We start from the raw sequence: 26,153 nt of genomic DNA, 5'->3' as shown, positions 1-26,153 counted from the left end.
CCCACGGCCCAGCGCCTCCCACCCCCTCACATCCCAGCATCCCCCTCACAGACCCACTCCCCCATGCCCAGCCGAGCTAGTGCAGAGCAGGGATTCCCCTCCTCCCAGCACAGTGCTGAAGCTCGGGAGCACAGAGCGGCCCCGTGCCCTGGGGCGCCACCCAATCCTACCCACCTGGCACTGATGGTGCTCACGGTGGAGGAGGCGTTTCCTTGCATGGGCGGGGGTGGCGGGGCGTGGGCGGGGAGGCAGCCTCCAACTTCCCCAGCCTACCGCTTCCGCAGAGCTTCAGGGAGAGGCGGGCCTGCCCCTGGGGAGCCCAAAGAGGATAGTCACTGCCCCAGAGTGGCAGTAGTTGAGGGCTCCTTTCTTTCCCCAGCTCTGCTGGCAGCATCCTGCCAGTGATGGGGGCAGAGAGGAGTCCTCAGCTGGCCACAATGAGCAAGCAGTGGGGAGGGGCCAGGGAGGGGCCGGCAGGTAGGGCCAGGGTCAGAGAGAAGCCGTGGCCAGACATCTGAGAGGAGCAAGTGGTGTGTGTGGTGGGAGGAGTCGGGGGGCAGAGAGGAGCCAGCTCTCTGGGCACAGAGCAGGTGGAGCGGGCTGGGCTGGAGCCCCTTCTGAGCATGGGCCTGGTGCCATGGCGCCAGTGGCACCATTGTAAAGCCGGTACTGATTTGAAATGATGATGGATTTCTGAACCAAGTGAACAGAGAAGTAGGCAAACAAATGCAGACCAGTGGTATGACATATAGAATCACAACTATTCTTAAGCAGGAGATGTTTACTAAACAAAAAAACTACAACTACAGCCACAAACCAACATACTTCCACATTGCTTGAATTCCAGCTCTCTCTTCTTTATTTACTAAGAACCACACACTGCCTGGAATTCTAAACAGCAAACAGAGACATCTAGCGGCTGGATACGAAAGCTTGATCCTACAACTGTTACCCATGTGAATAATCCCTGCTGGCTTCGGTGTTCTTCAGTGGGAATTCTCACATTTGTAAGAGGTGCATATTGGCCCTGAGAGTGATAGAGAGATCCCAACCATTGCCACGTATCTCTCATAGATTGTTCTATTGTCCCCTTGAGTGCAAAAAAAGCACCATCAAGGCACACAAGCATGCACAGAAATATATTCTTGACTCATTCAGATGCTGCTGCTCCTGCTCCCATTAAATCCCATGTCTGATGTGTCATAGTCAGTGCTTAATTTGTAACGAAAGAGGCGCTGGGGCTCAAGCAATTTTTTTTTTACTTTCATAATTGATGCGGCAAGTAGCAGGTGCTGGTGCCCAGCCCAAGCAAACTGGAACAAAGGAAGCACTGGTCATAGTGAAGGGATGTGGAAGAAATGTATTCAAAGCAGCATCACGGGCTGCCACACATACCAATGCAGGACCAAGGGGTCCCAAGAGAGAAGTATTTAAGAGTTGCGTGCGGCAACAAGTGGAATGCAGATGTCTATCAAAAGCTATCTCCCTGCCTTCCACTGCACATGCTCGAGTCACAGTTTGTACTTCTTGGTACTTTTAGGCAGTCTCTGTCTACTTTCACATATACTCCTCCTGCAACACCCTGTGTAGGGGCAGTCATTATTAGAGGGAGGAGTCTGGAGATTGTCCTTTGGCCATACCCTACTTTTGGGTTGCCATACCCACTGCAGCCATAACTTCTCTGCACTCAGGTGTGACATAACAGAGCCATGGTTTCCATGTAAATTATTCCTTCTCAGTGACTACAAGGTGTAAGTTGTATGTTCTTTCTTCACAGTTAATGGGCTACTCATCCCTTGCTTCTGCCCTTCCCCCTCTCTCAATGGAACCAAGCACTAACGGGGAAAAAGTCAGGTTCCAAAAAGCTCTACAACAGAGGAATGCTCTCTAATTATCAGACCCTCATCAAACAGAAGTGATGTCCATCAGAAGAGAGCAACAGTGAGTTATCTGTCCATGTTATGCATTCCTTCCTACTGGCAAGCATTGTAGCTAGTAGTGACTGCAAAATCCAGGAGCAAACTGTGATGATAGGACAGTAGACCCCATGGCAACAGGGTGCAGCCAGTTGTCTAATGGAGACAGTGTCCATTTGAAATACAGGGGGATGTGTATTAGTGAGGACTATCGAGGAAGTCATTACTGAACCAGATGGTGAAGTGAGAGCCACTATAAAATAATGGACAGGCCACACCCATTCACAGCTAGTTGTGGCTCATGGCATCATGATCTTGGGTACCAACACAGTGTTGCTGGATAACAGAAACACACAGCAGGCCACAAGCACTGTGGGCAGCTTTGCAGAACACCTTCCTGACAAGATAATGAGCTGAGGTCCTGTAGAAACGGCAAAGTCAGATGTGCAACTTTACAGCGAGCTGGACCATGTCCACTCTTTACAGTAGATAGTATGCCTGGTCAGAAAGAGAACTGGATACATGGTCCATTTGTCCCTGAGTAGCCCTCTATTGTCTTGAATCATGCCTACTTTGGTAGCAAAGCACCAGCCCCAGATCTGGATGCACATCTCTGAGTGCTTACGTGGGGCCCAGCAGATTCAGTGTACTTTGTGTGCTTTGCATAACACTTGCTCTTTTCCAATGCAGTGTGCCACACAATGATGGAGATGACTATATTTTCTTATCAAATTAGTACTCTGTTGTATGCTCTAGTAGCCTAAGCATAGGCCTAAAATCCAGAAAATCCCAATTTCTAATCCTGGATCTAGCAGTGATTTTCTCCATTATTTTATGTGAGTCACTTAATCTCTCTGCCTCAGTCTCCCCATCTGTAAAATATGAATAATAATTCCTGCCTGACAGAGGATTAAAGTTTGCATAGTACTTAGAAGATTTAAAAGCTTTCTCTACATGCTAAGTATTGTTATTACCTGATTCTTCTTGATTTCCTTGTTGCTAGTGTACCTTAAGGCTGTATTGTTCAATGCTGACAGGGCAACCAGTGGGCCACACTCATAAAAATCATGGATGGTTTGTGAAAATGAGTTATAAAGACCCAGAGAGCCATGAATATTAAAGGTATTGAATAACAAATCCCCAGCACTTTAATCATGGCACAACAATTGATATTAAAAAAAAATCTGATCTTTTTAATCTCTTTTTTAAACCCTCATTGTAATGAGGATAATGCTAAATTGAAGAGGGCCAAAGAGATTTATTGATGCAAATTCAGTGTAAATCAGGACAGTTGAGAAGTATGCCATTAATGGCTTATGTTCTCTTCCTGCAAAAGGACGGGGATGAAAGAACGAGTGTCTGAATGAATGACTGAATAGATGAATGAATGAAAGAATGAATGCAGAATCAAATAACTACATTAAATAGATTGCCAGCTTGTTGGACTGGCATAGCAAGGGAACTAACTCTTCAGGGCCTCTTTATAAAAACAGTCAACAATGTCCCCATTTTTAATATAAAATTAAAATCCGCTTTGCCCAATCCCTCTGTTTAACTTCAATCGAAGGTCAAAAGAAGGTTTGCATTTGGAAAGACTGCAGGATCTGGCCTGTGGTGCTATCAAATTTATGCTATTGTATAGCTTAGTTATTAAAAAACAAACAACAAACAAAAAAAACCAAAACAAAAACCCAAACCCCAGATTATCTGAATGCTACATTTATGAACTACAACACTATGTACATTAATATTCATTCTGCCTGTGTTACCTTCAGGGCTGGCTTAGACAAGCTGACAACCTGCAAGTACAAGGGACCCTGGCTTGGTGTGTATGTGCGTGCGCATCGGGCTGGGGGCCGGGGGAGTGGTGCCCCACCAGGGACAGCTTGCAATGCTAGTGTGATGTTTACTGTGCACGCCTCACTGCTGCACGGTGTGGAGTTTCAGCTGCTGTGAGCTGACAAAGCTCTGTGGTAAAAATAACTTAAGCCATTTGGGAAATCAGGATGTCTTCTCATTTATCACAGCCCTAGCTAGCCTGAGGCACACTGAAGGTTCCCCTTCCGCCTATCTCACAAGATCCTGTGGCCCCATCTGAAACACATGAGCTTTGGATATATTTCTTGGGCTGCCCCTCCAGCCCTCTGAGTTCCATCAGGACTGAATCTCTCCTTCCAGGCCCCATGCTAACATTTCAGAGCAGTTGGCAGCAAACGGAAAAGGGATGCTGAGCAGTGAAACTTTTGCCTTGCAGCTGTAGGAGCCTAAATGCATGGCTTTGCAGGGGACCTCAGAAGTGCTTGAACCAGGTCTGTATACCTTATATTTTACTTATTTCATACAATATCTATATACTACACAATCTTTCAATGGAGGACGTCAACCCACTTTACAAACATGAATTCATTACACCTCACAAAAATCTTGCAAGAAAGGCATCATCATCCCTACTGTATAGATGTGGAAACTGAGGTACAGAGTAATCAAACCACTTGCCTGAAGATAGTCAGTGGCAGAGTTGGGAACAGAACTCAGGAGTTCTGACTATCTACCAACACAATATGGGACCAATTCTCCTCTCACTTATACTGGTACAAATCAGAAGTAACTCCACCGATGCAGGTGCGAGAAGAATCTGACCCTATATGCCAAATTGTCTGTTGGTGTAAATCGGTGCAGCAGAATTTGGCCCTTCATCTATATCTTTCTAAATCGGTCTTGCAAATTCTGCTTACTTGAGGCAAGTATGTATTTTTTGATCAGTGAGTCAAATATCTTTAGTTTTCTCATTATTTTCAATCATCATAGTAAAAGGCAGAATAATGTAGTTTGTGCCAAGGCTGGTAAATTTTCGTAACAATTTTACATGGCTGCTCTACATATATATGCCCACATGAATGCAACATTTAATTTTCATTAATTTGAAAAGTGCCATTCTCCTATTACCATGCTTTAGCCTTAACCTTGTATGGACAAACAACTGCACCTGCATGGATCTGATTGTAGGATCAGGTCCATATTAGTAAATACCCATTTTCAATTTTTAATTAGTACAGCACATAATACATAGGTGTGATGTTCTCATTCCTGGGAAGGAAGGGAAAATATTGTGGATAGAAATCTTGTTTGTAGACACTGACAGTTGCAGGTTGTTCTTCAAAGAATTTAAGATATTTAAAGAACACACCAATGCCCTCTTCATTGCTTCTACCTACAGATACCTCTTTTCTGCCTCCTCCAAAACAATTTTATTGCTTTTGAAGACAGCCTGGTGAGCTAAGCTCATGCTTTTCTGAAAACCATCTCTTTTTTTACTTTCCTGATCTGATAAGCCAAAGGTCACTAGCATGCCCATTTTGTTCACCACCACTTCAGTGTGTAATAATACTGGTAAAACCTGGCATAAAGATTCACAGCACAGAAAATTCATCCTGAAGCTTTTTGGGATTAGGAGATACCACTAGTATCAACAAGGAGTGCAACGAAGGTCAGTGACAATCCGAGGGCTGTTTATTGGCCTAAAAAAATGCATGTTCTTTAATAAATAAGACCTAGCTCTTATATATAGCAAATGTGGCATGAGTTTGGTGGTCACAGCCAGTTCCCAGTGGACAGGCATTCACATCACAGACAACTACCACATTGATTAGTGTTGGCAATTTCATCATGCAGATCAGTGACCTCAATGGGTATGGTAACCAATTTAGTCTTCCATCCATAGACATGGACACTCCAAGTCAAGAGTGGGGTAATTTTAGAGGTTCCCCCCTTCTTTAAATCTGTTTGTTTATTACTACTATTAATATATTACTACTATTATTACTAATGGGTAGCTGTATTATTTGCTGCCAGCACTGCACATATTTTCATTCTGTTATACTAGCTTTTCCCCTATGTGTCTCCATTTGTATTTTGAGTAGATTTTTTTATATACACACTATTTCCTCTGGAGCAAAAATATAGAGAGACATTTCGTGATGTAAAAGAGAAAAAATAAGGAGTGTGTTATGGAATATATCTGAGATGTACATGTAGCAAAGCACAATATATTCTCTTGGTACCCAAGATACACATTTTATGTAACTGCTTTCAGCAGGCTCAGTAACTGCTAAAAGCAGGTGTTTATTCTGAAATGGCAGCAATGCTTTTCTGTCATGTTGCATTAAGTCACTTATGACGCATCATGTTAGATTGCACCACGTCATACTAGTGCATACGGCAAAGAAGCCAAAGCAAAATAACATGATATGACAGACAATATTTAGTAAAAATATTCACTTACTTGGCTCAGATACTTGCCATCAGTTTGAATCAGAGCATATTGCCCAAAATGAAGCTGGCAGATTGAGGTGAATGATTAAGTGTCTGTGGTTCACAGGCAACTGTACCTGATGTAAATTTTGAAGTTTCTTGGCATGTACCTGGTATTTATCTTATTGTCGGCTATTATACCTCCTCATGTTCTTTCTCCCTCAGTTTAACCCCTTCTGAACTTTTTCCTCCTCTCATTGCTTTAAGTAGGTTGATTGTTTATTCCTTAGTACCTTTTGTTAGTTTGACATAACACAAAAGAGTTCCTGACAAGGAATCAAGATCACATTTTGAATCTCTTTATACAGAAGATTACAGAGCATTATTAAAGGACTGACTGCCTAATCCACAAAATCCAGATTTAAAGTTTTTAACAGTTCTGCAGAAGCACTCTTCATTGCAAGTCTTCCAGGTTCCAAGTTTAAATAGGCACGCTTTATTTTGATGGAATTGCCATAAGGGCTATTTTACATAAGAGTGAAGTTATTGTGAACTACACAAAAACAAATGCCTGGCACCTGTTTGCTGATGTAGTCAGGAGGACTATTTTAGGAAACAACAAGTTTATCCTTCAAAGCACCTATATTTTATAATGTAAGAAAGTGTTTTTTACGGACTAAAAAGAGAAATATTGAAACTTTGTTATTGTTATTGGGATTTTTGGAGCTATTTCACAATAATTCTTTTTTAAAAATGGAGAACTCTCAAAAATGAGGGGTGAAGAGCACTTGCTGGAGTCAGGTTTTACCGAGGCAAGTGCTGTGCAGGCCTCATCTTACTGCTCTGTAAATACACCTCATATCTGAGGTACCAGGCCATTGTTAATCCAGGGAGGGGTATCTCTTGAGCATAGATGGACAACTGCATTAAATGGTGTGCTAGTATTATAATGTGTGCTAATGGAATTTAGGATGAGAGGACATCACAGTCATTATCACCTGTGACTTAAACATTTTTAAGTCAGGTCTCCAGAAGTAAATGGCTAGTCCACTAATCCATGGAGCAACCTCATCCATCAAGTTAGTAATACATATAGGTGCAGGGAAAAGACAAAAGCCACAAGTGCAATAGATACCAGGAGTAAGGCACTTCATGTAAAAGAAACAGAGACGTGTGCTGCCTTCACTGTTCTTTGGTAATTGTCAAGCACACACTGACAGACTGTTATGAATTTGATGAATTCCATCCACCTACCAGGGGAGATAGGGAAGACAGTATGGTCCTTTACCTCTGAAATCCAAGGTTCTGACTCAAATAAACTCAGTATTTATAATTGTCACAGGGTCAGAATCAGAATGTTCTGTGGCAAAATCTCACTCTATAGATGGGAAGGAGAAAAGAGACCAGCAGGTAGCGGAACTGGATATTACACTGCTGGACATTTGCACGGATTTGAAGATCACGCTGTGTGTAAAAGCTGATGGAGCCCAAGGAGACAGGCCAAATTGCCATGATATAATGTAATATTTACTAGTAATTTCCTTATTTATATATCATAGTCTTTTGATTTGACTAGTAATGCTCTGTAGATAAATGTAACAGTAATGAAAGGAATAAGAACAAATCCTATTGATAATGGTCAAGATTTCCAAAAGCTATTATTATTATTTATTATTTGTATTATGGTAACAGCTAAGAGCCCAGTCCTGGATCAGGACCCCACCTGTACTAGGCACTGCACAAACACAGGTCCTGCCCTAAAGAACTTACAATTTAAGGAAAGTGACTAATGATTTTGGATGCCCAAATTGATACACCTTAAAGGCAACTGATTTTCAAAGTGCTCAATACTTTGTGAAAATTGGGGGTGTCTCAAGTTGGGCATGGAATCATTACTCCCTTTTGAAAATCTTGGCCTATAACATTTAACACCATTGTAAGAGACAACTTTTTGTTCTCTGGGGAGGATATTAAATGACTAAGGAATCAGCCTGCTCTGTTGTTCCTGACTAAGGCAGGAAGGGTGCTGGGAGCGTTCTCTTGCAAGAGGCTGTGAATCCTGTACTCACATTGATGTTGGGTTCCCTTCATTCCTGTGACATTTTTGAGTTAGACATGTAAGTTTAAATAGAATTATTGGGCCAGTCCCCTTTAGAAGTTGCTGCAAGCTATTTTGATGGTTTGAAATGTTTGAAATCCAAACTTTTGGATGTTTATTTTCACCCAGTATGAATGTACCTGAAGCTCTTTGGCCATGCAATCAAACTGGAAATCTTACAAGCACAGCTTTTTCTCCTGAGAGATCCAGTATTTCCTGGTTTCAATCAGGTCAGAAATATTGAGAAGAAAAACTCTTCACATGGTATCACCTTATGCCTCCTCCTGATTCTAGCTGAAACCAATAAATGCAGAAAGTAGGCTCCCTAACCTGAGCTGTGCACCTCCCATTCTTGAAAACAAAAAGCTGCTAACTCAGATCAATTTCCCATGTACTAACATAATGAGATTAAAGTTGTAAATCAACATACATGCACACACAACCCCACAACCAGCTGACACAAAATATACACTTTCAAAAGAAACAAATTAGTATAAAAATGTTATAAAGAATAAGACAATGCAGATCAAATCAAACCTAACAAATACAGTTACAGGTGAATTATATTTATTAATGTCAATTCTATATAAGCAGACTTTATTCATGTCTGATCTACTAGTCACTAGGGCTTTGAAAATCCTACTCATACTAGTTCTCACGTCTTTGTGAGCTAAAGCTGGTAGCTGAGGTTCACCTTAACACACAGGACTTCAGTTCTGCATGGCTTCTGGATTTGCCTGAACCCTTAAATGGCAAGTGTAACTGGTTAGCCATTTCCTGAGCATCCCCTATGGCCTAGGATCTGCAGCACCCTGCCAGTTTCCCACTCTTCTAGGCTCCTTAACAACAGTCCAAAAGTTATAAGACTAAATTCCTCTGATGGGGATCTCCTTTATTAAGTCTAAGTACACTCAAAATAAAGTGCTTCTCCTTCGGGATGTATAGATTCACAGAGGTTCCTGTTCCTGGACAGGAACCTTCTTCATCCCAATCTGAAACCGGACCCAGCACCTCCTCCCCAAGGGACTGTCTCTTCCTACTCTTGGAGCAAGCAGAGAATATGCAAGTCCTGCCCTGCCCCTATTCCAGCTTCTGGCTGTCTCCCCTGGCTATCCATAGACCTCAGATTTTCTACCTCCTGCGCCCATCCTCCCTCAACTATCCATGGGTTTTTGTTTTTCTAACCCTCCCTCCCCCCAGAGGTCTCATTTAGTTGCATGATCATCTGTCACATAGCTTAATTCATTCTCTCCACCTGGAGAAGCAAGTAGGCAGAGACAACCTGTGCCTGCCGATAGTGGGGGGCAGAGTAAGGGCAGTCAGCTTCAGCAGTGTTACTGAGCATGCTCAGTCCATGTGAGTATGCTCAGTACAAGCCAAGCCGCAAATCTGATGGGGCATATAGCCCCGAATGCTCCCCCGATGTATCACCTCTGCAAGTAGGCTCTGTCAAAGGTAGGCTGAGATCTATCTTCCCTTAAAGGGCTAGTCTCCCTGTGATGGTAAGTAAACTTGAAACAAACCCTTGCAAAACTCATTTTGTATGAAACCAGTCCCTGTTGCCACTTGTCCCTTCCTGCCTCGTTCCCCCTTCCCAACAGAACTCAGGCACTATGTTATCTTGAACAGCCTGCAGAAGGTGCAGTGGCCACATAGTCTGCATCATTACCCCCAAGAGGTCTCCTAAAGGTAGTCTAGGGGGTTGTTGGGAGAAGCAGATCAGTGAAGCAGGAGAGTGTGTGTGTGATGAGTTCTGCTTCAACTTGGTTCAGCTGAGGATAATTTTTTTTAACAGCTGTATTCTACAGCACCAGAGATGTACATGATGCTTTACATGACAGCCAAGACCCCATCCCTGCTCAAAAGAGCTTCCAGAAAACATTTTTAAAAGCACTTTAGTGTCTTAAGGAACTTATGTTCCATGACTCTTAAGTATCTTAGTCATTTCTGGAATTGACTTAGGCACTTTTGAAAATGTTACCCTACAACCTAAACTGAGCACAATATGATAAAACACAAGAGAGGATAATAAGAACAGGAAAAGAGGAGGAATCCTCAGAAAAAAGTTATGGGATTGTTTGGGTGGTACACAGCACATCAAGTTAATGCCTAGGAATTTGTTTGAACTGCTTAAAAGGTCATAGCATTACCCCCTTTATGGAGGCTATGAGTGCATCCCCCTCTGCACTAACATGGAGCAGTGGCTCCACTTCCCAGCCACATTCTAGCTGACCCCTATGCATGGGTATGAATGTGCTTTCTGGGAAAACCTACTTGTATCCTCATTCCCTTCTTATTCACCTAGACAAAGCTAGCCACAATTTGGTCTTTAAAGGAGTGCTTAGTGAGGTGTCAAAATGCACATATTAAAAAGAAACAACCCTTTATTCTCTTCAGTTACACCAGTCACTCCGATTGCCTTTGTGAAAATATTTCTGCTTATCTGTGTGTGCGGTTATTATTGTGCACCTTGCAGCTTGCTCTGGAAACTTAGCTCCACATGTGCCAGCATTCTGAGAAATGAACATTGGAGTGAAAAGATTCCATTCTCTTCTCATTTACCTGATGAAAAATAACCAAAGAAATTGAATAATTAACACTGAATGTAGCTGAACAATTGCTAAGGAGTGTATTTAATAATTTTTCATTGCTTTTTTTTTTCTATTTTAGGAACAAAACAGGGACAATTGAAGCATATTCTTCTCAAGCAACACAACACTTTTGTGGTGAGAGCTGAAGGAAATGCATTGTTTGGATTAGAATATTTTTTTCATTAACAGGATGTTCAAAATAAACAAAATTCACAGTGATTCACGGTGCCTGTGGCTGTATCAGGTTAACACTGGTATGCTTCCATACTTGAGCTCATCTTCACTAATCAATCAGAAACACACTTGCTGGCAAGAAAGGTCACATCATTAATCACACAACAGCAATGTTTTGACAACAAACAGATATCTACATACAGCCAAATTTCACTCTCAGTTACAGAGGTTTAATGCGCAACATACTGAAGACGATGGGTGCGAGAGAGAGAGAGAGAGAGATGAAGCTGCAGCGTCTCCCATAATTACGCCTGTGTATACCAGGTACTGTAAACTAGAGCAGAATTTGTCCCGTTCAGTTAAATTAGAGATCATTATATTATGCCCTCCGTATACACTTGTATCTTGGATTAAATTCAAGTTGGTTGAATGGAAGGAGAATGAGATAAAATGTAATGTATAGGTGGGCACTGGCCTCTTTGGTTCAGGACCAAAGTATTACTGTTCATATTGAAGAAACACCCCAGTGAGCATGATGCTACTGGAGGTATTATCTTTCAGAGGATATATATAAAAAAAAGTCCTCGGCTTCTTTGGTCATTGAGGATTCTATGACAAAGGCTGTTAGCCCCAGTCTTCTGACTAAATTATGTCTCAGTAAATTAGTTACTATTTTCATTAATAGATTACAAGGCCAGAAGGGACCACCGTGATCATCTAGTCAGATTCCTGTAAAATGAAGGCCACAGAACTTCCCCAAAGTAATTCCTAGAGCTTAGAAAAAAATCCAATTGTAATTTAAATATTACAGTAATGGAAAATTCACCATGACCCCAGGTAAATTGTTCCAATGGCTAATTACCCTCACTTAAAAAGTTATGCCTTATTTCCAGTCTGAATTTGTCGAGCTTCAGTTTTCAGCCATTCCATTCTGGCTCGATTAAAAAGCCCATTGTCAAATTGAAAAGTTCATTGTAGTTACTATCCTTCTACTCCTAAAAACGCTTCTGAGTGCCATTTCTGCTCACAATAGCAATGTATTTTATCAGTGGGTGAAGAGAATCCTGTATGTACAATCATTGGGATCAAAAATATATAATAAATAAGAAATTATTATAAATATAGTTTAACTTTTCTAGGCTAAACTCCATGATCCATGTATGGCCTTCCTCCTCTTTAATTTTATCTGCCTCCAATCTTTACTGCAGATGAGGAAGAGAGAAGCAGCTATGTTATGGGCTATAGAGTAGATTCTGAGGCTACGCTAAGGGAGAGGAAAACATCTGTATTTCCTCAGATGGGCACTACCACAGCGTAGGGTATTTACCAGAGTCTGTGTCAGAGTGCAGTGCAGTTATCCTCAGCTAGTGGATAGTTCCTTTGGGACTGTAGCTTGCGGTTGTAGGTTAGAAGTTAGGCTCCTTGAATGCCATGGTTGGAGCTCGGGTAGAATTAGGCAGAGAAGCAGGGAGCTATAACTGGCTCTTCTTAGGCTCTCCTCTGTTGGCTGAACAGATCTCTGTCACCTCAGAGAATCGGGCCCCTTCTTTACTCTGGATGAAATCCAGGTCCCATTGGGTATGTCTACACTGCACTACTCTGATTCAGGTTTCAGCCCAAGCCCCCCTTCCATCCACACACAAATCAGTTTGACCCGGATCAACAAGCACTTATGATCTAGGACCTTGCTAGGGACATGGGTCAGAGCCCGAGTCCTGCTGTGACTTGGGTCTAAGCTCTGCCATTTTTCAGTGTGGACGTAGATCAAGTCGCAGACCTGATTCAAAAAGCCTGCAGTATGGAAGCATGAGCATGGCCAGACCTAGGTCCAGCAATGGTAAATTGTGGTTTACAATGCAGTGTGGATGCTCAAGCATGGGCTTGGAAACATCGAGTCCACAAGCTCATATCCCAAAGATCTGGGCTGAGCATAGAGTATAGACCTACCCATTGAAGACAATGGTAAAATTCATAATGACTTCAATGGAGTCATGGTTTTACCTTCAGGCTGTTGTGGTATGTGTATACTGCATTGTAAACCCAGCACTGTGAGAACTGGGCTTGTGGTCTCAGTGTTTCTAAGAGATTTTTGGTATGAAAAGAAGCATACATTACCTTATCTGCAGCACATATTGTGTGGCATAACACACACATAAGTGAGACTAAATTGAGTTCTGGGCATCATTAGCTTAATTAAAACTGTGATTTTTGTCCCAAACCTACAGTCCATTGTTGTATATGGCGGGGGGGGGGGGCAGTGGAGGGGGAGCAGATGATATAAGACAGAAAATAGTTCCCTAGTTAAAAATTAGTTGCCTAGGCTAAAAATATGATCAAATGATGTCTACAGTATTTTATAAAGAGCTAAGAGGATAGCAGCACTTAAAGCAGTGCAAAATTTGCATTTTGTTAATTTCTATTCTATGCACTTGCTTTCTGTATGCTTGTCAGTCCAATGCACTGGTACAATCCTCACATTTTCAGATCATCTAGGCTCTCTTCAAACTACAGCTGAAAGTGTACTAAAGACAACCATGTTTAACCATGGTTGTTGCTAGCCATGCTCTGATGATAAATCTGGGCGAGCCACAGCAGTGTAACTATAGTGGGGACAGAGCCTTATACTATATCTTCTTTCTACATTTAAAAATAAAATTGAAAGATTATTTTTCCTCCAAATCAGATTCAAGGATTAAATATTCCTTTAGCTGAAGCCGTAATGTGGGGAGACCCATGTTCAGTACTCTCTCTCTTTCACTCAGATGCTGGCAGCAGAAGCCAATAGCGCTATGTAGACGCTTTGCTCCATTGCACTGAGAAGGGAAGGAGAGCATTACATCACTCTGCAACTTCCCCTGCAGGCTGTTTGAAGAACAAACAGCAAATTAAAAGACCCAAGGAGTCCTTTAACCTTCTGACCCCTGTACAGCTCTGTTAGCTAATAGTTTTTTTATGCATAGTGGTCAATGCTAAATCCCAGATTAGAATTTGTATATTACTTATTTAAGGGCTTGATCCTGCAGTTTGTACTCATGTGAGTAATCCTACATGCATGAGTAGTCTCACTGACTCACATGCATAGGAATTACTCATGTGAGTAAGAGTTGGGGTCTTAATGGAATCTATTCTCCCTCCAATACATGCATTTAAGTCTCATTTGTGCTCATGGGAGCTATGCATATTCAACAAGGGGAGAATAGATTCCCTTAATCTGATTAAATGCAGGGAATTTGATTGTTATGTTTGATTTAATGATATGTTGTTGAGGGTAGACTGGGCTGTAATGTTCAAATTATTCTATGGATTTAGCCCTTTTATCTGTGTGAATTTTCCAGGAACATCATATTTTTTACATACTTGTTTTTGGTTCCAAAGTTGATTGCTGAATTTTTATATAAACAAATTTCAGCCTGGCAGCTGTTTGTGAACTATGAGCTATGATTGCTTCTTTGAGAATTCTGTGTCCCAAATAAGAAGAATTGTTGTGGTAGATGTCTCAGCCTGTATACTATAGAATTTCATGGACCCAAGTCATCACTGCATTACTCCAGTTTTATGTCATAGTAAGTTCACTGAATGGAGTTACAATTGTAAAACTGGAGTAATGTTGTGATGGATCAGGCCCAGTGTCCATTGCTGTGGTGACTGTCCTTCCCACATACAACAATATACTGTATCTACCATGCACATTCATTGAATTTGCCAGTCTACGTTTCCTGAAAGAAGCCCTTTAATGAACACTTGAAGTTCAGTGGGTTTGATGCTAATATTTGCTACATGTTGGAATATCTACCTGTTGGAAAAGTGTAGAATATTACACAATAAATATAAAAAAACTGGTCTAGTGCTGACTCAAAAATCAATGGATGAGTGGATAGGTAACCACCAGTTTAGAAATGCAGGAAATCTTTGTATTATTGCAATAAAAGTGGCCCCCAATTTTTTTTTAAAAAAATCCTCTGCCAAAGAGATGGAGAGAGAGATATTAAGCCACTGGAAACATAGACTAAAAATTGACACAGAGGCTGCAGTGGCTTAATACATTCGACAGAGCAATGACCCAAAAGCAAGTCATGAACGGAGTCGCCACGTTAAGGGAGTCGTCACAGCATCACCAATGTGCAAACAACATTTCAGAGTTAGGGAGGTCCTTGTGGGACAGCCTAACAGACTTTGGCCTTGCCATCATTGTTCCTCCCAGCTTTAGGAAGAGAAACTTGAAGCTAGGATAACACACATTTGGCAGGATACCTATGTTGCATCTGACATTACTGCCTGTGTGTCCATCACCTTTCACATAGCTATACAACACCAACCCACCAGTTGCTCCAAACAATGCTGAGAGAATGGCGTTCATTAGAACAAACAAATAAAATGGCTATATGACACTTCTATTGCAAGTAAAATTTTGTGACACTTTCTGCTTCTACATACATTCTTGGAAACAAATATTTGCTAGTACAAATATCCACAAAAAAGAGAAGGAAAGAGCTAATGAATGCTGTTGCAGAAAAATTCTAATTAGAATCCACAAAATGTTCATGAATAATATTCCTTCCTATCTGTCTAGCTCTAGTGCGGAATACACTTTGCCTTATGCCATTACTGACTCCAGGAAACAATAAGCAATATGAAAATAGAAACAATTTGGCAATTAATTACATCATTACCACCCTTTTCAATTAGGTCCTCTATTTCTTTGGTATACTGTAAAATTTAACTCATAATTATGCTTTAGTTCATTTTTGTTTATTTAACACTACAATAAGATCAAAACAGAAAGCCATCAGAATGCAAAATGCTAGGTGCATTTCCATGTTGTAAATGTTGTATTTGAGCTTTTATAACAAAATGTAGTATTTTGTACCATTCCATTTAAAATGTATCTGGCTAAGCTCCAACACTCTTTCACTGTAAACAGGAACTTCCTTGGAGGACAAATAATCACACTTAATGACATAAAAGATTATAATGACATAAAATAATGTTCCAAATACATAGCAAAATTAAACATTGCAAGATTATTTTCTTCTTTGAAGTCTTTCACCAGATGGTGAAAAGTGCTGAAATCATAAGTCTGAATGGGAAGGGAAAATGTTTCCACAATCCTTTCTTGATGCTAGTGTCAGCATGTATAATCTTTACATGTGGCTATACAAAATGGCAGCTCATACCTTCTTGGAGCCAAGTGTTTGTGCTCAAGATAAATTTCCATTCTGAGGTGTTCTAATGAAACTTGTTCTGAATCTGAGGCAGGGAATCCCCTGATACATTTCATTAGCCATGTCAACCAGATCTAGTCATAAATGAGAACAAATAAGCACATCAGCAGAAGTTACTGGGGTAATTTGGAAACTGTTACTGACCTATTTTCAGACACCATATAAAGGAAGAGCTGTGTCATTAAATTAGTGCACTATAATTTTATTTTGATACAGAAATAGAGTTCATATTTTATCAAAAAAAGATACCCTGATGCATCTGTGACTTGAAGATGTGTGGTTAAATAGTTAAATGAAAGAGGGTCTAATGGCTTCCTTAGAAGAAAGAGCTTATGCACCTAATGAGGATTAGAAAAAAGAATCTGCCAATTGCTGTACAGTGTGAAGTGACCACAAAGCAAGAGTGAATTTGTATCTCTTAGCACTGTTCACATTCTTGTCTGAAGAATTCTACAAAGTTGGCTTCCATAATATTCCATGGACTGTTTTTGTGGACTTCCTGGTGGAAAATGTTGCTGAATATAGCATGATTTTGTAGCAGAAGTGGACAAAAATTAATAGCAATTAAAAAAATAGACTACATTGTGCGTAAATATTCCCTAGTGCAAGTTATACGGTATGGATGGGATTTTTAAAAGCTGTCAGCTTTGGCTTAACTCTGCTCTTATTGAAGCCAATGGAAATTTCAGCACTGGCTTCAGCTGGAGCAGAGTTAAGCCAACACTGAGTTCTTTTGAAAATTCAGCCTCATTTCTTCAAACTTTCTGACTTTAACATTTTAGGACTCTAAAGGCCATATTGTACCTTATGTGGCCTATTGTACATGTGGCTCATTGTGCTCATGGCATTTCCTATGAATTCTTTCCGCTAAGATTGGGTTTTCTTACTATTAAAGTAATAGATCCCTGCCCTGATAGCCACATCTGGATCTTGAAGGATCTACAGGACTCACAAGATTATGAGCTTGGAGGCTCTAAGCATCTGCCGTGGCTCCCAATTTCTAACCTCCCTCCGGGCAGCATCACTCCTTTAGGAAGCCAAAGACTCCTTTATGGACTAACCTATGCATGGGAGTTCTTATTCTGAGCTGAAGCTGTTATGAACTTGTAATCACAGACTGGTTTGAAGACTAGCTGCTATCTGAGCCCTTGCTGGAGTTGGGGTGTGTGTGTGTGTGTGTGTGTGTGTGTGTGTGTGTGAGAGAGACCTCCGATAAGCTTATTAACAGGTGTGTAGGTTCTTTTATTGTTTTTAATATGTTTTCTATGTAGTGCCTTAAGAATAAACCTTAAAAATAAATGTGTTTGCTTAGAAAGAGTTGTGTGTTAACCTATAACTGTGGGCAATTACACTGTTTATAGTCTCTGAAGAGAGACCCCAAAATGTGGATGCTGGCCAGTTTAGTCAGTCTGGCTTGCTGGGAATAACAGAGTAGGCAGGGAACTGAGCAGCCTGAAAAAATCCTGGAGGAGGAAGAGAGATATGGGTCTCCACCCAAGAGAGGTGATGGCTGGGAGCCATAAGCCTAAAAGTGGGTGCCCTTGATTGACCAAAGAAAGGTAATACAGGTGCAGTTGCCCTTAACTGTGACTATGGATGGGAATGATGGTACCTCAGCAACACTTCCATGCCACCCTGGACTGGATCTGTTAGTTTTCACAGATTCTGTGACCAAGGGGATAATATGAACCTACACATTCAGCATCCAAAAGGAAACACATTCTTTTGTAACTAATGAATTAGCAAAGGAAGATCATTTAATTCATATCTTCAGTCATTCTAATTCAACACTTACATACTGCAAAACAAAACAGCATCTGTGGTTCCTTCTTCAGTACATTACACAACCTTTATGGTGATGTATATGTAATAATCATAATGACTCCATGTAACTTCGTAGAGTCTGTTTTGTGCATGACATTTCATAACAGCATTTAACTTTTCTATATACAATTAGTAACTTACAATTACTCACAATCCTCATCTACTTTCCATATATTCAGACTCATTGGGAGTTGGGGTTAGGGACCTTGGGAATTGGTAATGGCATAACAAAGACTTTGACTTCTGTTACCTGTTCAAATCCAGATGTTGTCATTAGTGACCAAAAGCTTGTATCTGATTGCTGTTTATGGCCTATCTGAAACAAATTGATGATCTCAGTTCAGTTCTTTACAGACAGATAGCCACATTCCATACACCAATACTGCAGGTGGCAGTAATTGTCACCTTGGATGTCATTATCAGAGATTTCAATTGGTGTAGAACATTAACTATTACCCACCTCCTAAGGTTGGTCCATCTTCATCATATATAAAGCAAGCTGATGGGGTTGGGTAATGAAGCTTACTCTGGTTCTCACTGCATTATATCACTGTGACTCAGGAGACCCAAATACTTGCTCCACCACGGATTTAATGTCTGACCTTGGACAAGTCACTTCTTTTCCGTGTGCCTAGGTTCCTCATCTGTAAATGGGGATAACAGCACTTCTCTACCTCACTGATGTGTTATGAGGATAAATACATTGAAGATTGTAAGGCACTCAGATACTATAGTAATGTACATAAATAGATTATTTATCTGTGGAACAGATCTATCTGAGAACAATCTCTAGGGCTAAAAATATCATGACTTTCCAGAGCACTACATTAAATTAAAAATTAACCAAACAACTCAGGTGGTTGTTCTAGCCAGTGTGAAGGCTTTCACCTGAATTTGATTGTTCATGATTTATAATCTTTTAATAAATATACACTGAGAAACCCTGAGGTATACATTTATTCTGGACCTTAAGATAGAAAGATTTCATGACAATACTTGCTTTGATACAACATATTGTTATGAACACTGTAGAACCTATTCAGGTTTTTATGAATCTACAATTATTAGAGACCACACAATCATCATAAGGTTGATTGATGCAATACACAGTTTGAGACAAAAGACCATCTCTCATAATTAATATACATAATTTTTCTTGGGAGAGAGAGGAAAACTAGAAATAGTGTAATCTTTATTTCAACTGCAGACATATTGTAATCAAATGCTCTCCCAGCTTGGTAAGACACTAGGTAAAGAGAAAGTTAAGAGCTCAGCATCTATCTGCCACCAGAGGTTGCTGTTAGGTTAGCGATTAAACTAGGAGGGCTACTAGGCAGCTCTCCAACACCACTTTCTACAAGCCATTACCCTCTGATCCCACTGAGAGTTACCAAAAGAAACTACAGCATTTGCTCAAGAAACTCCCTGAAAAAGCACAAGAACAAATCCGCACAGACACACCCCTGGAGCCCCGACCTGGGGTATTCTATCTGCTACCCAAGATCCATAAACCTGGAAATCCTGGACGCCCCATCATCTCAGGCATTGGCACCCTGACAGCAGGATTGTCTGGCTATGTAGACTCCCTCCTCAGGCCCTTCGTTACCAGCACTCCCAGCTATCTTCGAGACACCACCGATTTCCTGAGGAAACTACAGTCCATTGGTGATCTTCCTAAAAACACCATCCTAGCCACTATGGATGTAGAAGCCCTCTACACCAACATTCCACACAAAGATGGACTACAAGCCGTCAGGAACAGTATCCCCGATACTGTCACGGCTAACCTGGTGGCAGAACTTTGTGACTTTGTCCTGACCCATAACTATTTCACATTTGGTGACAATGTATACCTTCAAATCAGCGGCACTGCGATGGGTACCCGCATGGCCCCACAGTATGCCAACATTTTTATGGCTGACTTAGAACAATGCTTCCTCAGCTCTCGTCCCCTAATGCCCCTACTCTACTTGCGCTACATTGATGACATCTTCATCATCTGGACCCATGGAAAAGAAGCTCTTGAGGAATTCCACCATGATTTCAACAATTTCCATCCCACAATCAACCTCAGCCTGGACCAGTCCACACAAGAGATCCACTTCCTGGACACTACGGTGCTAATAAGCGATGGTCACATAAACACCACCCTATATCGGAAACCTACTGACCGCTATTCCTACCTACATGCCTCTAGCTTTCATCCAGATCATACCACTCGATCCATTGTCTACAGCCAAGCGCTACGATATAACCGCATTTGCTCCAACCCCTCAGACAGAGACAAACACCTACAAGATCTCTATCATGCATTCCTACAACTACAATACCCACCTGCTGAAGTGAAGAAACAGATTGACAGAGCCAGAAGAGTACCCAGAAGTCACCTACTACAGGACAGGCCCAACAAAGAAAACAACAGAACGCCACTAGCCATCACCTTCAGCTCCCAACTAAAACCTCTCCAACGCATCATCAAGGATCTACAACCTATCCTGAAGGACGAGCCATCGCTCTCTCTTGGGATATTGGGAGATAGACCAGTCCTTGCTTGCAGACAGCCCCCCAATCTGAAGCAAATACTCACCAGCAACCACACACCACACAACAGAACCACTAACCCAGGAACCTATCCTTGCAACAAAGCCCGTTGCCAACTCTGTCCACATATCTATTCAGGGGATACCATCATAGGGCCTAATCACATCAGCCACACTATCAGAGGCTCGTTCACCTGCGCATCTACCAATGTGATATATGCCATCATGTGCCAGCAATGCCCCTCTGCCATGTACATTGGCCAAACTGGACAGTCTCTACGTAAAAGAATGAATGGACACAAATCAGACGTCAAGAATTATAACATTCAAAAACCAGTTGGAGAACACTTCAATCTCTCTGGTCACTCGATCACAGACCTAAGAGTGGCTATACTTCAACAAAAAAGCTTCAAAAACAGACTCCAACGAGAGACTGCTGAATTGGAATTAATTTGCAAACTGGATACAATTAACTTAGGCTTGAATAGAGACTGGGAATGGATGAGTCATTACACAAAGTAAAACTATTTCCCCATGGTATTTCTCCCCCCCACCCCACCCCCTACTGTTCCTCTGGTATTCTTGTTAACTGCTGGAATTAGCCTACCTGCTTGTCACCATGGAAGGTTTTCCTCCTTTCCCCCCCCTGCTGTGGGTGATGGCTTATCTTAAGTGATCACTCTCCTTACAGTGTGTATGATAAACCCATTGTTTCATGTTCTCTGTGTGTGTGTATATAAATCTCTCCTCTGTTTTTTCCACCAAATGCATCCGATGAAGTGAGCTGTAGCTCACGAAAGCTTATGCTCTAATAAATTTGTTAGTCTCTAAGGTGCCACAAGTACTCCTTTTTTTTTTAAAAAAATATGAAGGAAATAAAACAAAATATTTCAATGATTAAAATACCTAGAAATTGGTATTACATAGGATAAAAGGAGCTCTAGAATATCACATGTGCATGGTCGTTTCTATGGGCTAGATTCTGCCACCCTTACTCTTAGCGAGGAGTACATTCATCTGCAAGTATTCCCTTTGATTTTGATGCTACTACTCAAGTAGGAAGATACTAATCAAAAAAGAAATCTGGTCCTTAGTTACCAAAAATGATGCCCCCCCAGCTATTTATTTCTAAGAATGTAAAGTCGCATCCCTAAAATGAAAGCAGTTTATTGATTGCTGGGAGCAAATCCTGGCTAATTTAAGAAAATTGGAATTAAAACTTTTGAAATATATCAAGTCATGTTTATAAAATCATTATCATTCAAAACATAAGCCGTCTTGAATGCACTCTCTTTAGCTCACCATAAGAAAGTGAAACTTCATTCCTGTTGCCACCCTAAAATGTTTCATCAACTGCTTAAAATTAGGTCATCTTGAGATTTCAATCCTTCTCTTTTCCCAATGGAATCAGAAATCAGCTGCTATTTTATTTTAATGGAGAAAATTAACTCGTGGGCTTATTATTAATAACCAATAGCAGATAAAAGAGTGCAATGACCTGGACAATGGGACATTTAAATCTTTGCAGTCGATGAGCTGCTTGTGCTAGACTGATTTCAAACGCAACAGCTGGGTAGTTTATTAACATATGAATACCCTTGAGGTGATTTGGAGAAACTAAATGTGCTAAACTAAACACCTCATTAAGACAGTACTTAAAAAAAAAAGTCTATTTTCACATTTCAGTTTAGATTTTAAAGATGTTAGTATGAGAATATTCTGTGATATAAAATGCATTGTTGGAAACTACTACTTTTTTTTTTTTTGTACTCTTTAGCAGAAAAAAAACCATAATGCTACAATGCACTTGAGACAGAATTGCTTTTGAAGTGTGTTCTTTGCCAAAGAAATGAAGACAACAATGCTTTTGCACCCCCAAACTATTGACTAAACTAAAGGGACAGGCCCCAAGTCTGCCCTCAATATATAGGACACATCTATTGAATTCTGAGACTCAGTGGGGCTGATCCAAAGCCCACTGAAGTCAATGGGAGTCTTTTCTTGTCTTCCACGGACTTTGGATCAGATCCAATGGGAATTGTGTCCATGTGTCTAAGGGATGATTTAAACCCATAATGTGAGTGCTGGGGACAATCTGAGGCAGCGAGTAATGGGATGAGGTAGTGGGAAATGCATCTGCACCAGCTCCACAGGAGGTATACTGGATGCCTTTCAGGAAAATATGCATTAGCCAAACACAAGTTATTGGGCTCCCTACAGGAGTAACTGGGTGAAACGTAATGGCCTGTGAGATTCAAGAGATCAGGCTTTCAGTCCAGTGAAGCCTCCATCTCTTCCCTGGGGTTGACAAGGTTTCAACAAAGCAGTCATCAGGCAGAGATGGGGCACTTCAAACACACATGCTGCATTTGAAATTCCTCACATGGGCCATTCAGTTTCCATGCTCATCTGCTAATTTTGCTGAAGAGGAACTTGTTTCCCCTGTTGGAAAATCATGGGGAGACTGCATGCTTTGTTACCCAGATGCCTTTCCCCACTCCCCTATGGCTGTCTATGGCAAATGAGTTGGTGAAAAGGCAGAGTCATGAAGGCCTGATTCTTCTATCATACATGTTTGACATCAATGTAACTCCATTGGTTGCCATGGAATTACTCCTGATTTACATTGGTGTGAGAGAAGAACTGGGCCTGTAGGAATGAGGAAAGTTTGCCCATCCATATAAACATTATGATGCTGCCTCAGAATGTATTTTACCAGTCAGGATTTCAATATACTTTTTTAATAGCCTGGCAGGCTACCTAAGTAGTTAGTTCTGGAGAAGCAGGAGGGCTGAATATTTAGCCCGGATAATGCCCCAGAAATGTAAAACAAACAAAAAAAGGCATGCAGATTTGCTTTTGGACTGTTTCATCTCCAAGCGTCTGATTTAATCGTTAATACTGTCATACCCCAAAGCCTGTGCTAGACTACAGAAATTGCAGAAAACAATTTTCTGTGGTTTCCATGGTCTTGTACAGGACTGAAGGCTGAACATTTTTTCCCTCTAACTGAATAGTTGCTTGAGTTCCTCATGCCCATTACTGCCTGCAGTCAGTATTGCTGAGGCACAAGATAAAAATCTCTACTTTTAGGGTCAAATTTTGCTCTCAGATGCACCTGGTCAGGCTGTGAAAATTGGAAAAGTTTTGCATTTGAAGAGCTTATATCAGCCCTGCACTTAAAATATGATTTTCCCCTTCCACAGCAAAATGAGGCACATAGCAAGCACACAAGTGATTCAATACAGACTCATATGTAGACAAAGGCATAAATTAGTCATGGATTATAAACACATATGCAAAAAGAAAAGGAGTACTTGTGGCACTTTAGAGACTAACAAATTTATTTGAGCATGAAGTGCTGTAGCTCACGAAAGCTTATGCTCAAATAAATTTGTTAGTCTCTAAGGTGCCGCAAGTACTCCTTTTCTTTTTGTGAATACAGACTAACATAGCTGCTACTCTGAAACCTGTCAATAAGCACATATGGAAACCCCTTGTCAGAGCCATGAAATTCAAATCAAAGGGAAGAATGAAATATAAATTCTACTGCCCTGACAGAGTCACAAAGCTATACAGACATTTCTCTTTTTGTACTTTTTTTCCAAGGGCCAGAATTTCATCCTCAGCTAAAATCAGTTAAATTTGCTTGAAAAATGAACACAAAGATCCTCCAGTGTTATTAGAACCAAGCTCTGCACATTACTACATAATTCAGGTACCATAAATAGACAAAAAGAAAAGGAGTACTTGTGGCACCTTAGAGACTACCAAATTTATTAGAGCATAAGCTTTCGTGAGCTACAGCTCACTTCATCGGATGCATTTGATGGAAAAAAACCACCAAATGCATCTGATGAAGTGAGCTGTAGCTCACGAAAGTTTATGCTCTAATAAATTTGTTAGTCTCTAAGGTGCCACAAGTACTCCTTTTCTTTTTGCGAATACAGACTAACACGGCTGCTACTCTGAAACCTGTCATAAATAGACAGTGAGTCATTGAAAATCAGACACATATGGTAACCTTTTACTTTCCCAAGAAAATTTTAATTTTAGAAGTGGATTCAGTTGAATACAAACAATGCCTCCCCCCACTCATTAATTTTCTTACTATATGTATATCATCCACAGAACAACCTAATATGTTTTATTGTCACGTGTCTGTTACCCGTTAAATAAAAAAAGAGTTAAAGCATAAAAAATAACCAAATTCACTCCACAATATGAGAGGAACACACACACACACACACACACACACACACACACACACACCCCCAAAACAATAAATGACTAAAGGAATAAATGTTTGCCAATTATTCAGTGGTGAATTAAATGAATGGACCAAATGCAAGTTTTGACTGCTCTTCCTGCTCAAGATTTACACCACTAATCAACTAATGTTCAAATCCCTAATAAAGCAAAGAATTTGTCTCTAAGGCAGCAATAATTTAAGATTGCTATCAAAAGATATATTTGGACTTCATTTTTTTCAGCAAAGAGATTTGTCAGCTAGAAAAAAGTTGATTGAGAACCCTGATAAAACTTTACTCTTTGGCAGGGGTAAAATGCAAATAAAAAGTGACACTTTTTATGTCACTTTTGTGACTGTTTGTGAAAGTAATTCAAGGCCATTCATGAAAATTAGCATCTAAATGAAAGGTCAGATGTCATTTTGTATGTCTGGTTGATTTTGAGGAACCCAAATGAAATATTTACATATTTTAGGAAAGTGCCAGTAATTGTATACAACTTTAAATTCTGCCCAAATATATAAATAAGAACTAAATCAAAATCATATTTTTACTGTGCTTTTCTAGGGATTATAACTGTAAACCAAATCAATCTTTATGGTCTATGATTATTTACTTGCTTATTTTTAAAATTCTCCAGCAATGTATGAGACACTTTATGCTATACAGATTCTTCTATCTGTGGAACAAACTCTCAACATTTCCTGTTTATGAAGTATTTTTAACAAATCATTTTAGTATAAACAAATAGAAATAGATGAGTGGCTTTCCTTACCACACTGCTGGCTGAAATATCACGGGAGAGTTTGGAAAGACACAATTTGCCTCATGTAACAGAAAGAAATATACAATTAACATAAAGATAGCCTTTGAAATGAAATTATTGACCCATAGAGCAGGGTACTGGGGGTCAAAACTCTCCTCCTTGCTTTACCATTAACTTGTAGTATGACCTTGTGCAAGTCTTTTAACCTCCCTGAACCTCAGTGTTATGCATCTGTTCCTTCACTGGGGTAGGGTTTGTCTCTCTACAGGATAGGTACTGGGCCTGCCAAACAACCCTGAGGAATGATAGAGGATCTGCTCCTATCCTGGGAGTCAGTGGGAGACCTGGGCCGTTCTCTAGAAGGCCCATGCCTCTGCAGCAGTTCTGCCTCCCAGAACCCAAATAGTCAAATTCTGAGGGATCACTCTTGCTGCAGCTGCAGCAATCTCAAGGTTTATAATTATTAATATGTGGGTGTGCATACCACCTGGAGCATAAGAATTGATTCCACTTAACCTGGA

The 26,153-nt window shown here is 40.6% G+C and overlaps 1 long non-coding RNA gene across 1 annotated transcript; it reads left to right on the top strand.

The window, feature by feature from the left end:
• The first annotated feature begins 9,858 nt into the window (after window positions 1–9,858).
• LOC122455793 lies at window positions 9,859–17,621 on the top strand. The gene is made up of 3 exons (XR_006274262.1): window positions 9,859–9,954; window positions 10,936–11,354; window positions 13,793–17,621. It is a non-coding gene; the product is annotated as an uncharacterized LOC122455793 (long non-coding RNA).
• The last annotated feature ends 8,532 nt before the right edge of the window (window positions 17,622–26,153 follow it).

Source organism: Dermochelys coriacea, chromosome 9, assembly GCF_009764565.3.
Source record: "Dermochelys coriacea isolate rDerCor1 chromosome 9, rDerCor1.pri.v4, whole genome shotgun sequence".
Taxonomy (NCBI): domain Eukaryota; kingdom Metazoa; phylum Chordata; order Testudines; family Dermochelyidae; genus Dermochelys; species Dermochelys coriacea.
The sequence above is the reverse complement of the archived record's forward strand: the minus strand, read 5'-3'. Positions and strand labels throughout refer to the sequence as shown.